This window comes from Pelobates fuscus, chromosome 1 (genome assembly GCF_036172605.1).
Source record: "Pelobates fuscus isolate aPelFus1 chromosome 1, aPelFus1.pri, whole genome shotgun sequence".
Classification (NCBI taxonomy): Eukaryota; Metazoa; Chordata; class Amphibia; order Anura; family Pelobatidae; genus Pelobates; species Pelobates fuscus.
The window spans coordinates 12,112,031-12,131,249 of NC_086317.1; positions in this window are offsets into that span (position 1 = coordinate 12,112,031).

The window sequence follows — 19,219 nt, forward strand, 5'->3', positions numbered from 1 at the left end:
AAACATAGCCCGCATCTGCCCCTTTCTTACGCAAGATAATACCAAGAAACTTGTCCATGCTCTAGTCATTTCCTGTATGGATTATTGTAACCCTCTCCTGATTGGTCTTCCCAAAAGCCATACTGCACTGCTACAGTTCATAATGAACGCTGCCGCCAGACTGATTTTCCTCTCTAGTCGCTTCTCTCACACCTCACCTCTCTGTCAGGCCTTACATTGGCTTCCTGTATGCTACAGGAGTCAATTCAAGGTACTAATTCACACCTAGAAAGCATTGAACAATCCTAGCCCCTCTTACATCTCCTCACAGATCCATAGGTATGTCCCTTCTCGGTCTCTTCGCTCTGCCCGTGACCACCTCCTGTCCGTTGTTCGTACCCGTACGGCCAACTCACGCTTGCAGGACTTCTCGCGGGCGGCTCCCTTCCTATGGAATAGCCTGCCTACCGCCCTCAGACTCTCCCCTAGTCTTGCATCTTTTAAGAAGTGCCTTAAAACCCATCTCTTTAGGAAAGCTTATGGCCTCCCAGAGTAACCTTTACCTCACATACCTGACTCTTACTCTCTCCTAAAGGGCAGCACTCTACTCTCTCCTCCAGCTCTGCCTCACTCCCACCTTATTTGATTGCAAATTCCTGTCCTATTGTGTTTTACACCCCACCTCCTATAGAATGTAAGCTCGTTTGAGCAGGGTCCTCTTCAACCTATCGTACCTGTAAGTTTTTTGTAATTGTCCTATTTATAGTTAATTCCCCCCTCTCATAATATTGTAAAGCGCTACGGAATCTGTTGGCGCTATATAAATGGCAATAATAATAATAAAAAAGAAAAGCCCAGGCACATCAAAACAGGAAAATGGCGATAAAATGGCAGAAGGAGCTACCCTCTGGCTATGTACTCCTAAATCAGAACAATTTTGTTACAGTTTTAAAGGTGTGTGGGAGTTTGTAAAATTATCTATCCAAATCCCACTATTGTGTAGTGCTGTGTAGTTTCTAAAGTCCAACATACAGCCATGGGCGGTTTTACACAGGAAACATTCTCTTTTCCACTGGAGACATCGTTGTAGAAATATATTCCAGTATTTGGTTAAAGCCATTTTGCATTTGCATCAAAACTGCTATTAGTGAAGAGACACCTGCATAACATTGAACAACATATGGTACAGTGTCACTAAGAGCAGCAAGCACAGGCATTTGTGTGAGAGCATCTTTTAACAGGTTCCAATTCTTTTCAGCTTCCTCTGTCCAGATGAGCTTATCTGTATTGGCCCTTTTTTCTCCAGCATTTTGTACAAGGGTTTTGCTATCCCTGCATTATCATATATGAATTCTCTTTTAGGATCTTATATTGTACATTTTACTGCAGGGGGATCTGCACCTACAATAACAACTTGCAAATTCATCCTCCTACAATCTTGTTTAGACTTAGACCGCACTGTGAGGTATTTTTCTTGTTGTATAGAAGGTGACACTTCACTCTGTTTTACAGCCTTGATATGACTATACCATCCTAAATCATTAGGTTTACCCACTCCACCTGATTTGCTCTCACCTGGAGCTTGTCACAAAACCAAATCTAATACATTTGCATACAACTTTTGTGTATATAGTGTACATCCATTCCCATTATAGTACAGTGGGAGAAGAGTTCCACCCATAAATCACAATAGATTTGTCCTCCTTCAAACTCCATGCCATTATCAGTGGATAGAGTTGCATGTGCTCCATTAAAACTTAGAAGGGATATTGTTCATTCTTCCATATTAAAATGCAAGCTTTTGTTGGTTAGAGACACTACTGCTCCTGTGTCTAATAAAACTCTGTTATAGTCCCTTCTAGTGTTCCTTATATATATATGGTCGCCCAAGATAGACAAGAGAACAAATAGGGGTTACACATGCCTATTTATTGTTGCGGTAGGAAGATTTAATTTGTGAACTTGTAACTGCTTTCACCTTTCTTTCAATGGCATTTAACATACGTATGCACTCTTCGTATATATTTAATATGTGAGGGGGAACTAAACGTGTATACCTCAGTTTCTACTGCTGCCACTCAGTGTACATTCAATTTCTTCATCATCGCTAAATCTTTTCAACAACCACTGAGAGTTTTCAGGGTTCTTGTGTCGGCTAAGATTGCATCCAATGCACTATCAAAAGAGAGCCTCGTGGGCAATTTCCCTTCTGTTAACAGTTTTTGATGAGTTTTGCTAGGGGGGCTAGGGAAATTAATTAGACCTTGTAACAACACATTTTTCAGTTGTTTTCAACACATCTCATTTTTGTTTCAATGTACTACAAACATAACAATTACTTGCCTTTTTAAGTTGACACCATTCATGCATAGAATTATTAGTTTAAAGAAATCACTTTGCCAATAATGCAACTTTTTGAATTTCCTTTTTAAACCAATTGCTTTGCTCAATATCCCTAAATCTGTTTAACAATTTAAATAAACAAGCATCCCAAATATTTTCAGGATTATCTCTTTATAGACTGCGACAAACTCCCCTTTCTAAATAAGTTTGCCACGAGTTCCTAAAGGAGTCTGCTTGTAAAATGTGATATAAAATTCTCTGTTCTTGTATTTGGACTACATGGTTCAGGAAACGAACAGCCGCATGAACCGGAGACCATGCCGGAGCTTGTTAACCCTAATTGCTACTTTGCAACAATTTTCACCTCAGTGTTCGTCTGGGTGGTCGCAATTCCTATGGACGACCACGAGGTGGCAGCCATCTTGTTCACATGAACAAGATAGTGGTGTTTGGTCGCAGGTAGTGGTGTTTGGTCGTCGAGTTCATGGAACTATTTTCGGATACTGAATCTCCCGAACACCGCTGGATTTCCATGATCGCCCGTGTTTAGTTCGACAACACTTAGAAAGACACTGTTCGGTAGAAACGTTCCCACGAACATGGGGAACAAGCTCCAGGATAAGACTATTGACTATGTTCGGTAGTTTTGTAAGAAATTGATATGCCAAACTGCAATATTGTATCTAACTTTCTGTGTATGTGACTGGTTTCATTTCCTTGATAACTGTTTGATAAGGATCAAAGCGTTCAATTGCATTTCACAACATCCAGCTAAAACAAAAGCTTACATCCCCCCCAGTATTCCATGTATGTTATCAGAAGACCAACCTGTTTTAACTTCTAGGTGTAACCATGGAAGTGTGTGTTTTTCCCAAGCAATTCTGTCTTACCTACCCAGAAACCAAGAGATCAAACCAAGAGATCAAAGGGAAAGACTTGTGTAAAGAAGGAACTCTCTGGAGAAAGAGGGTGGGATAAACCACTTTTGGGAGGGAAAAGGAATTCTGGGACTTGTAGTTTATTACTCCAAGAATCAGGCTTTAAAAGGACAACATCCAAGGAAGGCTCTCTCTCTCTTTGTCTCTTTGGAGAGGACAGCACAGCAAGCAGGGCCATGGTGAACTGATAGTCTGTCCCAGATTATCCAAGATGAAGGCGCAAGCGGAAGACCTCCATTGAAATGTTTAAGTATTGCCCTTTTATTATGTATCTTTTGGTTTTGGACTGACTATGGTTATAATGTGTAATGTGTATATCCTTTTTAAAATCTAACAGTATCCTTAAATTAATATTAACAATACATTTTATTATACACTTGTGTTTGTGTCTTATTTGTCACACATTCCCTAAAAGAATATCCTTGTAAGAGGGTCATAATTTCTTACATAATTGGCGAGCCTAGGTAGGAGGGATTTAGTGTGATTTATAAGCATATTCATAAGTGTATAGATTGTAAATTGATTTTTCGATACTGTTCAGATATTGTGTATAGACATTTCAGTGAATTGTGCGTTGTCAATGATGGAGAATTTATTGAAAAAGATTGCTACGGTGTCTAATCCAGAAGCAATAATTAAATGTATGGATGGTGCATTAGATCCGTGGCTTAATGCTCAGGATTATGTGGCCAGGGCAATTATTGAAAAGAAATTGTCCAAATCTAGTGGTAAAATTGCTTTGATTTATGCTGCCCGTTGGATTGCGGAGAAGTATAGATCTTTAAATAAGCAAAAAGAGAAATTAGAGGCAGATGTTTTAAATTTAAAGAATGATGTGGAAGCATTTAAACTGTCTGCGCAAAATGCTGCTGCTTTGTGTGTAGGTAGTCAGCAAATGCGTCTGGAAAATGAGGAATTGCGCAGAAGTAATGTGCAGCTTGTAGAAAGGCTGAAGGATGCAGAGGGTGCTATTCGAATCCTTGCTTTCAGTAGCCAGAAAGAGGCTGATCATTCTGCCTGCCTTGAATATATTGATGATTTAAAACATAAACTTAATAATAATGAAAGAGATTGTGAGTGTAGTATTCCTGCAAAAATGGCACCAGTCTCTACAGAGCACATGGTGGATGTACAGGGACATGTATTACATAAAACTACTGTGACCCACTCATTAAAACATACAGAGGTTATTGCACTGAGCAAACAACTGGGATGTATAAGCTTGGATGATGATCCAGTAGATATAATGTTAAAAATTGATCAATTTGAAAAAATACACAGGAACTTAAATGAATTGGATATTTTTGATGTTATACTTGCTAGTACAGACCAGTCACTAAGAGCAAGTCTGCCACATGAGATTTTCATAGAACCTAGAACCAAGCAACAACTTATCAAAGAGTTATTAAACGTTCTTGGTCTAGAGGAAAAAAATCATCATTTTGCTTTTGGTAATTGTGCTCAGCAGAGAGGGGAGTCTGTTCAAGGGTTTGTAAATAGATTATTTGTGTTTTTCAAACTGACTGTTCCACCTGGAGCACATGCTGATCAGAATGAATATGCATATAAGAAAGCATTACTTAACAGGACACTGCCAGATATTCGAGAGTTAATTGGTTTAACTGTGTCCCCACAGGACACCTTTGTAAATATACTGAATTGCTTAAAAAGGGCTGAAGCAATTCTACTAAATCAAGAAAAAGTAAATAAAATACAAGTTTCAATGTTACAAAGTTCCCAAACTCACAGATATATCAATCAGAGAAAGTCCCCACATATAAAAACCATTAAATGTTTTAGGTGTGGTAGGATGGGACATATTGAAAAATTCTGTAAATCAGATGTGCATATTCATCATGAAAGGCCCATGTGTAATAGATGGACTCAGGGAAATAAAAATAATCAAATTAATACTAGATGGAGATCACAGAGAAGAGATAACAACAGTAAACCCCCCACAGACCCTTGGGTTCCCTACAATGTGCTTAAAGCACACAATAGACAATTAAAGGCAGAAAATCTTGCTCTAACATGTGAACGAAATGAGTTCCTTGTAAAACTGGATTGTCTCAAGGCACAATTAAGTACATTGGAGGAGATGGTTAACATAAAGAATCTGATAAGAGATACAGTCTCTCTTGAATGACCTATTCTAGTTGTGTGTTATTAACTTTCTCTTAAAGTTTGTTTTTTTAGAAAAATATGGAGATGAGGCCAATTGTGAAGGAAGAAAAATATAGACCTGTGAGAAGACCAATCATCTAACATGTTTATTTCTTTCAGGAAAAATACAGTTCCCATTTATAGAGGACCTTAATATGTATTTTTATATATTTTTTCATATTAAGGATAAGCCTCTAAACTCATTCATTACAGTCAGGTGGTCAAAATTCCAAATGTTTTGTTTTTATTAGTTTAGCACGCCTGCGCTGCCAGCTATGTCTTATTTTTATTTTTGTATTTTGATTCTGGGTTACTAATTTTATATATTTCTAGATCAGGTGAATTGTTGCCAAGGTGAGGCTTATATTTTGATCACACTGGAGAGATGTGATAGTGTAATTGTCTGTTGGTTCACAACAGTAAATATTGTTGTTTTTGTCTTTTTTCATTTGGTTACCAACAAAAATAGCCTCAAGACGATTTTTTATTTTTTTATCTTTGAAAGGCAACAGACCATTGTCAGTTTTCCTTAGATTGCACGCTGCCAAACTTTGTATACAGTTCAATGACTTACGGTGATGGTAGCATTCAATCTACTTTTTTCTCTCTCTCCATTTCCTTTGATTTTGTTTTATTATGCTTTTTTTAATTGTATTTTACACTCTAAAGGGTATATGATAGATTGCCTTGAGTCAAGGTGGGATGAACAATGGAATGATAGTGGTTATGCTTTGTTTGTTTTTTTGTTTTGTTTGTTTTTGCTTAATTTATACTCTCAAGGTGGGGTATAGAATATGGGCAAGTTAGACAATGTTGTGTATTTTGTATTGTCTTGGGTCAGAGTGGGGTGAGTGACAATATATGATTTTCTATTTGCTCTATTTGGTTATCCACAAGGGGTTAAATATTTATGGTTTTAGTAAGATTACAGTAAATTATTTTATACTGTTATGATGATGTATTCCTTAGTACACATGAATACTGGTTGCATTTTGCTCACATTTGTGTTTACAATGTTTTAGATGACCACTTGTGAATCCAGACGGTAATACTGAGACAAGGATGATAATCAAACCACTAGTGATTTGCATAACGTAACACTGCGCACTTTCTGTGCTAATTATCTTTTAATTTCCGGAAGCCAAGGGCCTAATGACAAAATATTAAACGTCCTCAAAGGCTCAAACACAAACCCACTCCAGCAATACAACTTTCAATAAACGTGCACAAACACCTTCACTCAGATCCCCACTCCAAACAATAAACTGTGTTTCTCCCTTGTGTGGTCTCTTTAATACACTGTGTAAGTGAACAGCAAATTAACTGCTGTTGGTGTGAAAATACACCTGGTGTCATGGTGGACAGAGGTCAGGGGCCTAACAGCTCAAAGTAAGCAAGGCCAGGGTTAAAGGAACAGTGTGGTGGAAGCAGTGCTGGTGGCACAGGTAACTGAGCGTGATGGGAGTGAAATCTAATGCTTGCAGTGATGTTGAGCCTATGAGGGTAATGGAAGGTTAAGAATATGGCTGAAGGAGTTCAAATTATTGGTAAAATATGATAACTGTGAGTGCCTCAATGATTCGGCTAAATTATGCCTCGCAGTACCCTAAATTATAAATATAGGTGGTTGTCAAGTCATTTGTGTCTCAGTAAAACACAATCATTTAAAACAAACATAATACAAATACTGTATTTCTTTGAGAGGGCTCATTTTCTTTTTGAGTCATTCGCCCTCTAGGTGGGGACTGTAAGAAATTGATATGCCAAACTGCAATATTGTATCTAACTTTCTGTGTATGTGACTGGTTTCATTTCCTTGATAACTGTTTGATAAGGATCAAAGCGTTCAATTGCATTTCACAACATCCAGCTAAAACAAAAGCTTACATCCCCCCCAGTATTCCATGTATGTTATCAGAAGACCAACCTGTTTTAACTTCTAGGTGTAACCATGGAAGTGTGTGTTTTTCCCAAGCAATTCTGTCTTACCTACCCAGAAACCAAGAGATTAAACCAAGAGATCAAAGGGAAAGACTTGTGTAAAGAAGGAACTCTCTGGAGAAAGAGGGTGGGATAAACCACTTTTGGGAGGGAAAAGGAATTCTGGGACTTGTAGTTTATTACTCCAAGAATCAGGCTTTAAAAGGACAACATCCAAGGAAGGCTCTCTCTCTCTTTGTCTCTTTGGAGAGGACAGCACAGCAAGCAGGGCCATGGTGAACTGATAGTCTGTCCCAGATTATCCAAGATGAAGGCGCAAGGGGAAGACCTCCATTGAAATGTTTAAGTATTGCCCTTTTATTATGTATCTTTTGGTTTTGGACTGACTATGGTTATAATGTGTAATGTGTATATCCTTTTTAAAATCTAACAGTATCCTTAAATTAATATTAACAATACATTTTATTATACACTTGTGTTTGTGTCTTATTTGTCACACATTCCCTAAAAGAATATCCTTGTAAGAGGGTCATAATTTCTTACAGTTTGTTCGTTTTTAAACTACCGAATTAGACCGACTGCAAGCCCTGATTCTCTGGAACTGTTTTGGGCATGGAACCATGCGTGCGGTTAGTCAACGAAATGACTTCAAGGAAATTCCTGAACTGATTTGGGTGATTTTTGGACATGTTGGTCAGGCAGATCAGGCCTATCAGGGGATGTAACTTTGTGGGGTTTTTATGTATTTTTAGGGTACCTTTGGGGTGTTTGGGAAAAGTATGTTTTCTCTGTGCTTGGCAATAATTGGATAAGATTAGTACAGTTCTTGATCCAATTATGTCCCAGGCACAGAGTAGGGATTATCTGATTATGTATGAGAGTGTCCTGGATCTAAGAGCCAATGTAATTGTAAATTTGTTTCTACTGTGGTTTACTCTCAGGTCCCGCGGGGAGTGCCCTTTGCATGGGGACATTCATATAAGGCTTGTTGTGGCTGCCATTAAAGTATTCCAGCTTGTACTCCCAGAACTATGTGTCATCTGGTTATTGGGAGGCAAAGGGTGATTCTTTAATCACTGTTCCTGTGTGGAGGATTCAACTGGGAAAGCCCTTGTAAGGACTAGAGCTCCCAGGACTGAGTGTCGTCCAGTGCCTAGGGGTTGCTAGAGCGAGTTTCCCATTCGGCTCCAGGAGGGAGCCGTTCCAGGGCCCCAGTCAAGTCACGGAGACTGAGGGCAAGAGTGCTGAGGTCTGTCCCTTGTTCCAGCTAGGAAGGGGTTTGTGCAAATGAACACGTGACGGTGGCCATCTTTGTTCATTCGAACGAGGTCAGCGATATGTGTAGCCAAATCCATGGAACTGAAATCGGCTACACATTTAGACGAACACCGCTGACCCGTACCTTCTCCACTGCGACTGGAGACTAAGTCCCGTTCAAAGATTCGAACGCTTGTTCGAAAGGGACTTAGTCATTTTTTCAGTGTCCATGGAACTGTTTTGGGCATGAAAATGTGCTTGCGGTCGGTCACAATGGACTTCCATCTAACTTTTTATCTACTGGACAGATTTTTATGATTTGTGAGTATGTTTATATTTAAAGGATGCTGATTAATAATATGTGGCTTTATGAAGAGTGGATGTGTGGTTTTAAAGTTACAGTGTATGTGTAAAAACTGTATATTTTCTGCCTGTGATAATTAAGTTAGTCTATTGTGTTGAGATCATTGTTTCACAGGCAGAGGGGAGTATTTCTACTGGGATGAATGGGGTGGTTTACTTTATTGTATGTGTTGTAATGTTTTTATTGGATGTTCTGAAAAACCCTGTGGGTGGTCCTATGTAGGGAAAACCTGCATAAAAGAAAGCCCTTTGGTGCTAATTAAAACAGTTTTTCTTGACCCTCAACATGTAGTCTTGTCTCGTGATTGGAGGGTACAGCTATACTCACACTGGGGATTGCTATGCTCTGCATACACCCCTGAGCTTTAATCTCTTAGCTCTTTTAAGAGCTTATTCCTCATACGCTTTCCTGTAGGAGAGGTCCTTCCCACACGGCCCTGGAGAACAGAAGCTGATCCAGGGTGGACAGAAGAGCTACGGAGTCTGCGGTGGTTGTGGTGTCCGGCGCGGTGCTTGTTGTCCTTGGTGCATGCTAGGAAGCGTCCATCAACGGAAGGTACTTGGTCGGAGTATGGGGGGTTCCGTTACGGCAACTTTCTACAGATTTGTTTTTGCCTCCACCTCTGACTTCACATAGTAACTCTGGGACATTTAAACAAAGGATCCTTGGAATACCATGCAGCTTCAGTCATGTGCAACCCGGTATATTTTTCCAGGGGGAGGCATCATTGTAATGACAATAAGCGTACTCACATGTAGACACAGACAATCTCACTGACACAAGCACACAGTCTCATTGATACACATAAGCTCATTGATATAAAAACACAATCTCACTGATACACACAAACGTAGTACAAACTGACACTCACACAAGGTTAATACAGACAACTTACTGTCACACACACATGCTTACTACAGACAAAGTTCACTGACAAACACACATATGCTCCCTACAGACAAGCTCACCGACACACAAACATGCTGGCTACAGTAAAGCTCACCGACACACAAACTCACTACAGAAAAGCTAGCTGAGACACACAAGCTTGCTTACACATAAGATCACTCACACATATACACATGCTCCATTGTATTTTTAAGCATTTCTTTCATTATTTTATTCTTAATTTCTTCATCATCACTAAATCTTTTCAACAACCGCTGAGTTTACTGAGTTTTCAGCTAATAACAATTTTTGAAGAGTTTTGCTGGGGGGGGGGTGGGGGGGGGGTGCTCACTACAGACAAGCTAACTGACACACACACAAACAAGCTCACTCACTAGCAGGCGCACACACAAAAAAATCACTGTAATGGGCTGAAGTCTACCTGTCAGGCAGTGAGAGACAGGGAGCACTGGAAGGTGAAGTCAGCAGTGTGAGTGCAGGGCCAGGGCTGGGCTTGTGTATGTGAGGTGGGCCCTGAATGTGGGGGCAGAGCACAGAGGCACCAAACTGCTGGGGATTCAGGAGGGAGCTTCACAGTGCTCCCTGTGGTCTCCTGGCAGCCTTAATGCGGCCTCCTGCACCTCCCCCCTTCTTTCCCTTAGACTGAGCTGTCACAGTCCTTGGAAAAATTACTTGTGGGGAGGGGGAAAGTTGAAAAATCCAGAGGGAGGCAAGTGCCTCCCCAAGTCCTCCCCTGCTTACTTCCATGGCTTCAGTCAACATATGTTCCTTCTGCATCAAGCAGGGTACTACCACTCGTTGCAGGGAACAGTTCAACATCTTCAAGTTTTCTTTTTAGATATTCAGCCAGTACTAATTCAGACTTAAACTTTCCCATGCTTTCTACCCCATTAAATGTAGGAAATTAGCTGATCCTGAGATGTTGGTTTCTCACATAAGAGTTACAATAATCGAATCAGATTGTCTTGCAGCCTTAAAATGTATATTTATTCAAACATACACGACATCCAAAAATTACAAAGTTTTTGCACACATCAGGACTAATACAGCAATATGTATGCACTTCAAGTTAATAACCATTTTTGATGTTAAGTATTGGTGGTGAATATCTTTCTGCGGGGGGCGGGGCCTGTGACGAAGTGCCCTTCGCCACTTTGTCCTGGAGAGGCCTGCTTGCCTGCCTCCTCCCCTGTGACTATGCCCTGGACTGTATTGCCCTGGAAAACGTACATTTGGGCATAATGGATTTGTGTATACTGCTCCTGGCCCTTTTAATACTTGGGAGCAGTGTTTCAACGTTTTAACTGGCACTTCGAATACAGTCGAAGTGCCGAAACCGTCGAAGTACCAAAGCCGTCGAACTATCGAAGCCGTCGAAGTGGCCGCCATTACAGCCGAACACGTGGCGGCGGCCATCTTAAGGCAACCGAACGTGGTCAGCGGTGACCTGTACTTTCCCTTATCCTTCGACACCACAGCTGGAGACTAAGTCCCGTTCGAACGTTCGAACACCCGTTCGAATGGGACTTTATCATCTTTTCAGGGGAAATAGATCGCCACTCGACTAGCGATCACCGCGGAAGTTTTAACCGCATTTGACTTCGACACTTCGACAAAAGTCGAAGTGCGTTCGACTATTCGAACACCGCTTTCGGATGGGACTTTACCGTTTTTCAGGACAGAAATAGACCGACCACACAGCCTGAATCTGTGGAACTGTTTTTGGGCATGCAAACAGGCGTGCGGTCGGTCCAAAGAGACTTTTTAATATTTCTGGAACCACTGGACGGATTCTCACGAATTTTGAATATGTCGTTCCACAATTTATGTTGTGCATAAAAATTTAAGTTTTATTAATGTACCATGTAAAATGGGAAAGTTATGAAAGTGCATAAAAATGTATAAAAATGTGTAAGTTTTAGCTTGGAGATAATTGAGTAGATATAGTAGGAAACTCAATTATCTCCCAAGCAGAGGGGAGGGAACCTGTGGGCTGTACTATTCTGTTATTGGTTATGTTATGCCTCCACCTGGGTGTGTCCTGTGTGTACTTTTTGTAATAAAAAGCAGGCTGGGTGTCCCAGTCCTCAGTTCTTCTTGACCCTTCAAAACGTAGCTTCGTCTCGTTATTGGAGGGAATTGCTGTATCACACTGGGGATTGCTATGCTCTGCATATTCCCCTGAGCTTAATCACTTAGCTCTTTTAAGAGCTTGTTCCGGATACGCTCTCCTGGAGGAGAGGTCTTCCCCACACGGTCCTGAATGCTGGAGGTTCATTCCAGGGTGGAAGGAAGACGGCGCGGCTCCAGTTAAGCTACGGCGGTTGTGGAGCGTGCGGTGGTTGTGGTGTCGTCTGCAGTGCTTCGAGTCCTCTGTAAGCGCTAGGAGCATCCATCAACAGAGGGTACTCGGTCGGAGTACACGGAGCTCCGTTACAGGGCCTGACCGCCATACTGATGGGTCGCAGTTCAGACGAGCTCCGTGAGAGAACTCAGAATTGTCCTATTCTACCGACTATACTCTAGTAAACGGCATTGCTTACACTGATGACGGCATCTTGCTAAGCTACTTTTTGAAGCCCCCGGAGGCAAGAACTCTAGCCTGAGCTCGACGGGATCCTTGAGACCTACCAGAAAGAGCGAGCGCAGGAGGGGCGGCTGGCATCTCTGCTGGAACCAGTAGTGGCGATTAGAGATCCGGTCCCCCCCTTGCTGGTGAGGGATATCCCGGCACCCAGTTTACGGCTGTAGTCTTGAGCCGCTGGCGGAATTGCAACTCGGCAGCCATACCAAGGAAAGAGGCCTGCCACGCTGCCTAATTAAGATGGCAGACGCACCGCAGACACCCACCACTCAAAGCCCGCTAGAGATAACTATGAGGCGACTGGATGCAATATTCTTGAATTTCTGGACGAAGATTAAAAATCGACTGGGCAATGGTGGGGAGAAGAAACAGAGCACTCACACTATTCACCTCCAGCAAATCGGCATCTTGAGTCTGGCTCAGCTCCAAAGACAACCACTGCACATACGGACCTGAGAAGACAGAAGTAGAAGTCTTGAGTGCACCGTGCTTGCCCAAGTACCAGGCAGTTGATGGCCAGAGTTGTCTGGCTGGGCCTTCAATATGCAGGGAGCGAGGGAATCGGGTGATCTGTTTCATGGCATAGGGAGTAGAGTGAAGTCTTCTTAAGTCAAACTTTCACTAGATGCATGCCTTCTACAGTTTGGCTCAACAAACGTAGGACAGTAGAACACCCACCAGTGACATCCTTATCATTAATTCACTGCTGCCTACCTTTTATTTAATTTTGTTTTCATCGTTTTAATGCAACCATATATGTCAATCTAGTGGCCACTGTGGCGGAACCAACCTCGCCACTGTGCACTGGAGAAGCCTGGTTGCTCGCCTGCTCCCTTTAGACTATGGCCCTGCAGTTAAAACCTGTTATTTTCCCTGCTGAAAGGTTTATTCGTGACTTTCTGCCGGGGTGTTCGGTAGATTCAATCTACCGAACAAAGTACCGAACGATGGACCACATGGGAACTGGAGTGTGCTGTCAATTAACCGCAGCTTAATTGATGAACGCTGGGTGGCCTTTGTTCGTTTGCCGAACACGTGGCAGCGGTCATTTTAACTCCCGAACGGCCAGCGGTGTTCAGTGCCCAAACTATGGATCTGAAAACGGACACTTAATTGCGCGAACACCGCTGAGCCGCCAGCCTCCTTACCTCTCCATTCGGTATTGGAACTGACGGACTGTTCATTCAGTAGTTTAACCGTATGAACAGCATCACCCCAGATAGCCATGCCATGGAGCCTATTTGTGTAACGAAAGACTATGGGAAAGACTTTGGCTCCATGGCGATTGAACTGTATGTATGTGATCGGAGCGCAATTCGGTAATAATGTGCGCTTAGATCTAAGCTATCTGGGGATATGTAGGATGTGTATGTTTTATGTGTTAAATGTAACCCTATGTAATTTTATGTCTTTAGTTTTGCCTCTGTCCTTGGAGATAATTGGATTACTTCCCAATTATCTCCAGGGCAGAGGGGAGGGATTGTGATGCATTGTGGGAGTGTTTAAAGGTGTATGTCTGTGATTGGTCAATGTCCAATATGTTTCCCATCTGGTATCCTAGGGGAGTGTCCACCAGGTGGGAGACCTGCATAAAAGCTGGGCAGGTAGCCCCAGTAAACCAGATTCCGCTTAACCCCCAAACAGAAGTGTCGTCTCGTTATTGGGGAATTTGGATTGTATGCCGATTGCCAGGAGTGTAAGCTGATTGTATGCTTTTCCAGTTCGGCTGTTTCCCGGGTTCGTGTGTTTCCTGTTCGGGAGTTGGAGGATTCGTGTAGTTGCAGTTCGGGAAATTGGTGCTTACAGTAGCTGCCTGTGCATCTGGAAAGGGGAATATCACCTAAACGTTTAACCTCTGGTGAGCGAAACGGTCCGTTACAATTGGTGGCAAGCGACGAGATTATTCCCACAGCCCAGAAGGACAGCTACAAGGTAACACCATTCCCTGGATTTACAAATTGAGGGTAACGCTAGTACCCGTACAGCACCCCTATCTACAAAGGAACCAACTTCGGCAGAGCAAGCATGGCGCCTGGCTACACTCAGGAGCAGTTGGACAGACAAGTTAATGCGGTGCTGTCTGTCTGTGGACCCAACCCCTCAGAGGAAACCCTGCAGCTCTTGAGGAAAGGAATGGGAGAGTACCTGCAATTCCTAGCAGATTCTGCCAGGGGGGAGCGTCCCCAGCGGCAGAGCATGTTACAGGGAGCTGAAGGTGCCGTCCTTCCTCCCCAGCGGCAGAGTGAGTTACAGGGAGACAAAGGTGTCGTCCTTCCTCCCCAGCGGCAGTATGTGTTACAGGGAGACAAAGGTGCCGTCCTTCCTCCCCAGCGGCAGAGTGAGTTACAGGGAGACAAAGGTGCCGTCCTTCCTCCCCAGTGGCAGAGTGAGTTACAGGGAGCCAAAGGTGCCGTCTTTCCTCCCCAGCGGCAGAGTGTTACAGGGAGCTGTAGGTGCCATCCTTCCTCCCAGCGGCAGTATGTGTTACAGGGAGCCGAAGGTGCCGTCCTTCCTCCCCAGCGGCAGTGTGTGTTACAGGGAGCCGAAGGTGCCGTCCTTCCTCCCAAGCGGCAGAGTGTCCTGCAGGGAGCAGAGACCGTATGTCTCGCACCCCAGTAGCAGGACAAAATATTGAAAGGGGAGACAGTCGGTCCCCCCCTCCACCAGCAGAGAGAGTGTCAGGGAGAGGAACCTGCTACCCCCTCTCCTCAGTGGCTGAAAGTGTTCCAGGGAGAGGAGTCGGTGACCACCTCTCCCCAGCGGCAGCTTAATTCACAAAGGGGAGACCCTATTCTCCCAGATGGGGCAGATGAGGCAGTTGGTCTCGCCCCACAGCAGCAGGACAATATACTGAAAGAGGAGACAATCGGTCCCCCCCTCCACCAGCGGAGAGAGGGTCAGGGAGAGGAGCTTATCACCCCCTCTTCCCAGCGACAGAAAGTGGGTAAAGGAGAGGAACTTGTTACCCCCTCTCCCCAGCGGCAGCCTAGCCCACCAAGGGGAGAGGATAAGCCCCACACCAGTGCAGATGGGACCATGGTCTCTGCATATGCCTCCCAGGGGCAAGGGATGGTCGGCCCTGTCCCCCGACAGCAGGGAGGTTGATCCAAAGGGGAGACGGCCTGTCATGCCCTCCAGCAGCAGTACCGAGTTTAAAGTGGGGAGCCTACTACGCCATTCCCTCAACTGGGTTCCAACCAGGCTACTCCCATGGTAGCGCTGGCAGCAGGGCAGAGTACCGTTGGTCTCTGCCCACTCAGCAACCCACCGATCCGGAGCACTAGTACACCCCAGACCCGAGGTGGAGCTCCTGGACATGGACAAGCTACCCACTACCCCAGGTATAGTAACTTTTTATTGTGGGTGGACTGTACTGCCGATTGTGTTCTGTGGGTGGGTTGCTGGACTAACCAGGGCACTGACCAACAGGAGGTCCGATACCCTGTTAGTCTGATTGGTAAAGTGGAGAAATGTGGCGGAACCAACCTCGCTACTGTGCACTGGAGAAGCCTGGTTGCTCGCCTGCTCCCTTTAGACTATGGCCCTGCAGTTAAAACCTGTTATTGTCCCTGCTGAAAGGTTTATTCGTGACTTTCTGCCGGGGTGTTCGGTAGATTCCATCTACCGAGCAAAGTACCGAACGATGGACCACCTGGGAACTGGAGTGTGCCGTCAATTAACCGCAGTTTAATTGATGAACGCTGGGTGGCCTTTGTTCGTTTTCGGAACACGTGGCAGCGGTCATTTTAACTCCCGAACGGCCAGCGGTGTTTAGCGCCCAAACTATGGAACTGAAAACGGACACTTAATTGCGCGAACCCCGCTGAGCCGCCAGCCTCCTTACCTCTCCATTCGGTATTGGAACTGACGGACTGTTCATTCAGTAGTTTAACCGTATGAACAGCATCACCCCAGATAGCCATGCCATGGAGCCTATTTGTGTAACGAAAGACTATGGGAAAGACTTTGGCTCCATGGCGATTGAACTGTATGTATGTGATCGGAGCGCAATTCGGTAATAATGTGCATTCAGATCTAAGCTATCTGGGGATATGTAGGATGTGTATGTTTTATGTGTTAAATGTAACCGTATGTAATTTTATGTCTTTTTACTAAAATGTGGTTAATGGAGTTTTACCTCTGTCCTTGGAGATAATTGGATTACTTCCCAATTATCTCCAGGGCAGAGGGGAGGGATTGTGATGCATTGTGGGAGTGTTTAAAGGTGTATGTCTGTGATTGGTCAATGTCCAATATGTTTCTCAGTTTCCCATCTGGTACCCTAGGGGAGTGTCCACCAGGTGGGAGACCTGCATAAAAGCCGAGCAGGTAGCCCCAGTAATCCATTCTGCTTAACCCCCAAATCGAAGTGTCGTCTTGTTATTGGGGAATTTGGATTGTATGCCGATTGCCAGGAGTGTAAGCTGATCATATGCTTTTCCTGTTCGGCTGTTTTCCGGGTTCGTGTGTTTCCTGTTCGGGAGTTGGAGGATTCGTGTAGTTGCAGTTCGGGAGATTGGTGCTTACAGTAGCTGCCTGTGCATCTGGAAAGGGGAATATCGCCTAAAAGGTTTTTAACCTCTGGTGAGAGAAATGGTCCGTTACAGCCACTATTTGCAGTATATTTACAACACTATGCTTCTCATGATATGCAATTGACTAGGTATCTCTCTTGTGATGTGAAGGAGCAACTTGAAGGTTAATTCTGCCTATAATCTGCAAAGTCAATCTCCTCACAACTGTTTTGTTGATAATTGGTAAATCACTTATCACTTAGTAGACGGGGACCTCATGCCAGCTTCTTCAGTTATCTAGCTTAAAGGGACACTCCAGGCACCCAGACCACTTATGCCATTGGAGTGGTCTGGGTGCCAACTCCCACTACCCTTAACCCTGCAACTGCAAATATTGCAGTTTTCATAAACTGCAATATTTACATTGCAGGGTTAACTGCTCCTCTAGTGGCTGTCTATTAGACAGCCACTAGAGGGCACTTCCTGGTTTATAGCACAGCTATGTGAGGACCTCCAGCATTTCCATGCTTTCCTATGGGGATGTCTAATGCGCGTGCACGGCATTGCCGTACATGCTCATTAGGTCTCATCCCGCCGTCGGCCGCGCATGCTCAATCGGTCTCCCCCGCCGGATGACGTCGGCAGGGGAGGAGTGTGGGCAGACCCTAAACCACCGAGGGACATCAGTGGTGGTCTCAGGTAAGTCACTGAACTGGTTTTCACCCCTTCAGCAACATGAGATGGGGGGTTGAGAGGGGACCTGCAGTGCCAGGAAAACGATTTAATAAAACCATTCTTCATACTATTGTAAAATTGTGCATTGTATTTACATAGGTGGTTTCACTGGTTAGCAGGTTAACAATAATCTTAACACTTTCATCTCTTGTATTTTGCAATGTTTTGGTTCTGTTAAGCGACCATCACTTTTTCTTTCTATTGTTAGCATGCCATAACTGTAAGCATATATAGACCAAGCAGGTGCCTATGTCATATACTTTAAATACTATACTACGCCTACCATTTCTGCTCCATATTATAAAATTGTGCAGACCCTCTACTTGCCATGTTAGGAAATGTACAATGATATTATGCGTGTGACTGCTGTTGTGGCAACACAGGCTTGATGTAAAAATGTGTCTAAGTATGCAATTAGGAGGCGTACACATAAAGATAAAGTTATTTAAACCTTTAAAATGTGTAAAAAAGGTTGTGGCTTAACAACCATTCTGTCCAATCTATGATTAAAGCCATGCATTATAAAAATGGTTAACTTGTTTTCCTTTGGTTTTTACTGTATGTATTGGGGCTGCTATGTGTGCTATGGTCGTTGCTGCAACCCAAGAGTAGTGGGAGTTTGAGCGCAAGACTTGTTTTTGTGTATTTAAATAAATGGTAATACTTGGGGGCAAAATATAATTTACACAAATGATTTTACTATTTATGTTTAAATGAATACATTCTTAATACATATGGGAGTCTGGCTTGCAATGGCAGGTCAAAGGTTATATTAACAGTGGGCCTTCATCAATCTATCTGAACAAGAACCATATGTGTTGAACATTGATATACAATGGACATATGTCCTATAATTAATACTAGATGTCTAGGTCTAGGTAGGGCCTCCCAGGTCCTGTGTATGAATGAAATCTGAAATAAAATTATTCACAACTAATACAAGAATAATAATCATATTACAAAGATAAAATCCTACGACATATCAGATATTTTAAAGCTCATTAAATATTTTTCAGAAGGCTGAAATTTAACTCCAAATTATGAGTGGCTGATAGGAATATTTGACAAAATTGGTATATTCAGTAGTTATAGTCTCAGCTGCATTGTATGCCCTAAGAAGAAACCAAATAAAAACTAGAAAATTATAAGAAAATATAACTTTTGCTTGAAGTTTGTATTAACATGGGGGTTGGGGAAACTAGCCTTTCTCTTGGAATGTCCAAGGTTATTGTGTCCTGGGATAAAAATAAAGAACCCCGGGGATAATTAGCTTAACCTAATTTACATTCCTCAGTCAGAACTCTGGTCTCCTATCCCAGTTCATATTCTTATTGGTATGAATAATTTGTAAATACATTTCAAGTGTGTGTTGTGCTTTTTTTAATAAAAGGTGGAACTCAGAAACTCAGAAATAGTGATCCTACAAGTTACCAGTAAGAAGCATGTGTCTTGTCTCTTTGTTGAGGTCTTGGTTGGAATCATGCAAATTTAA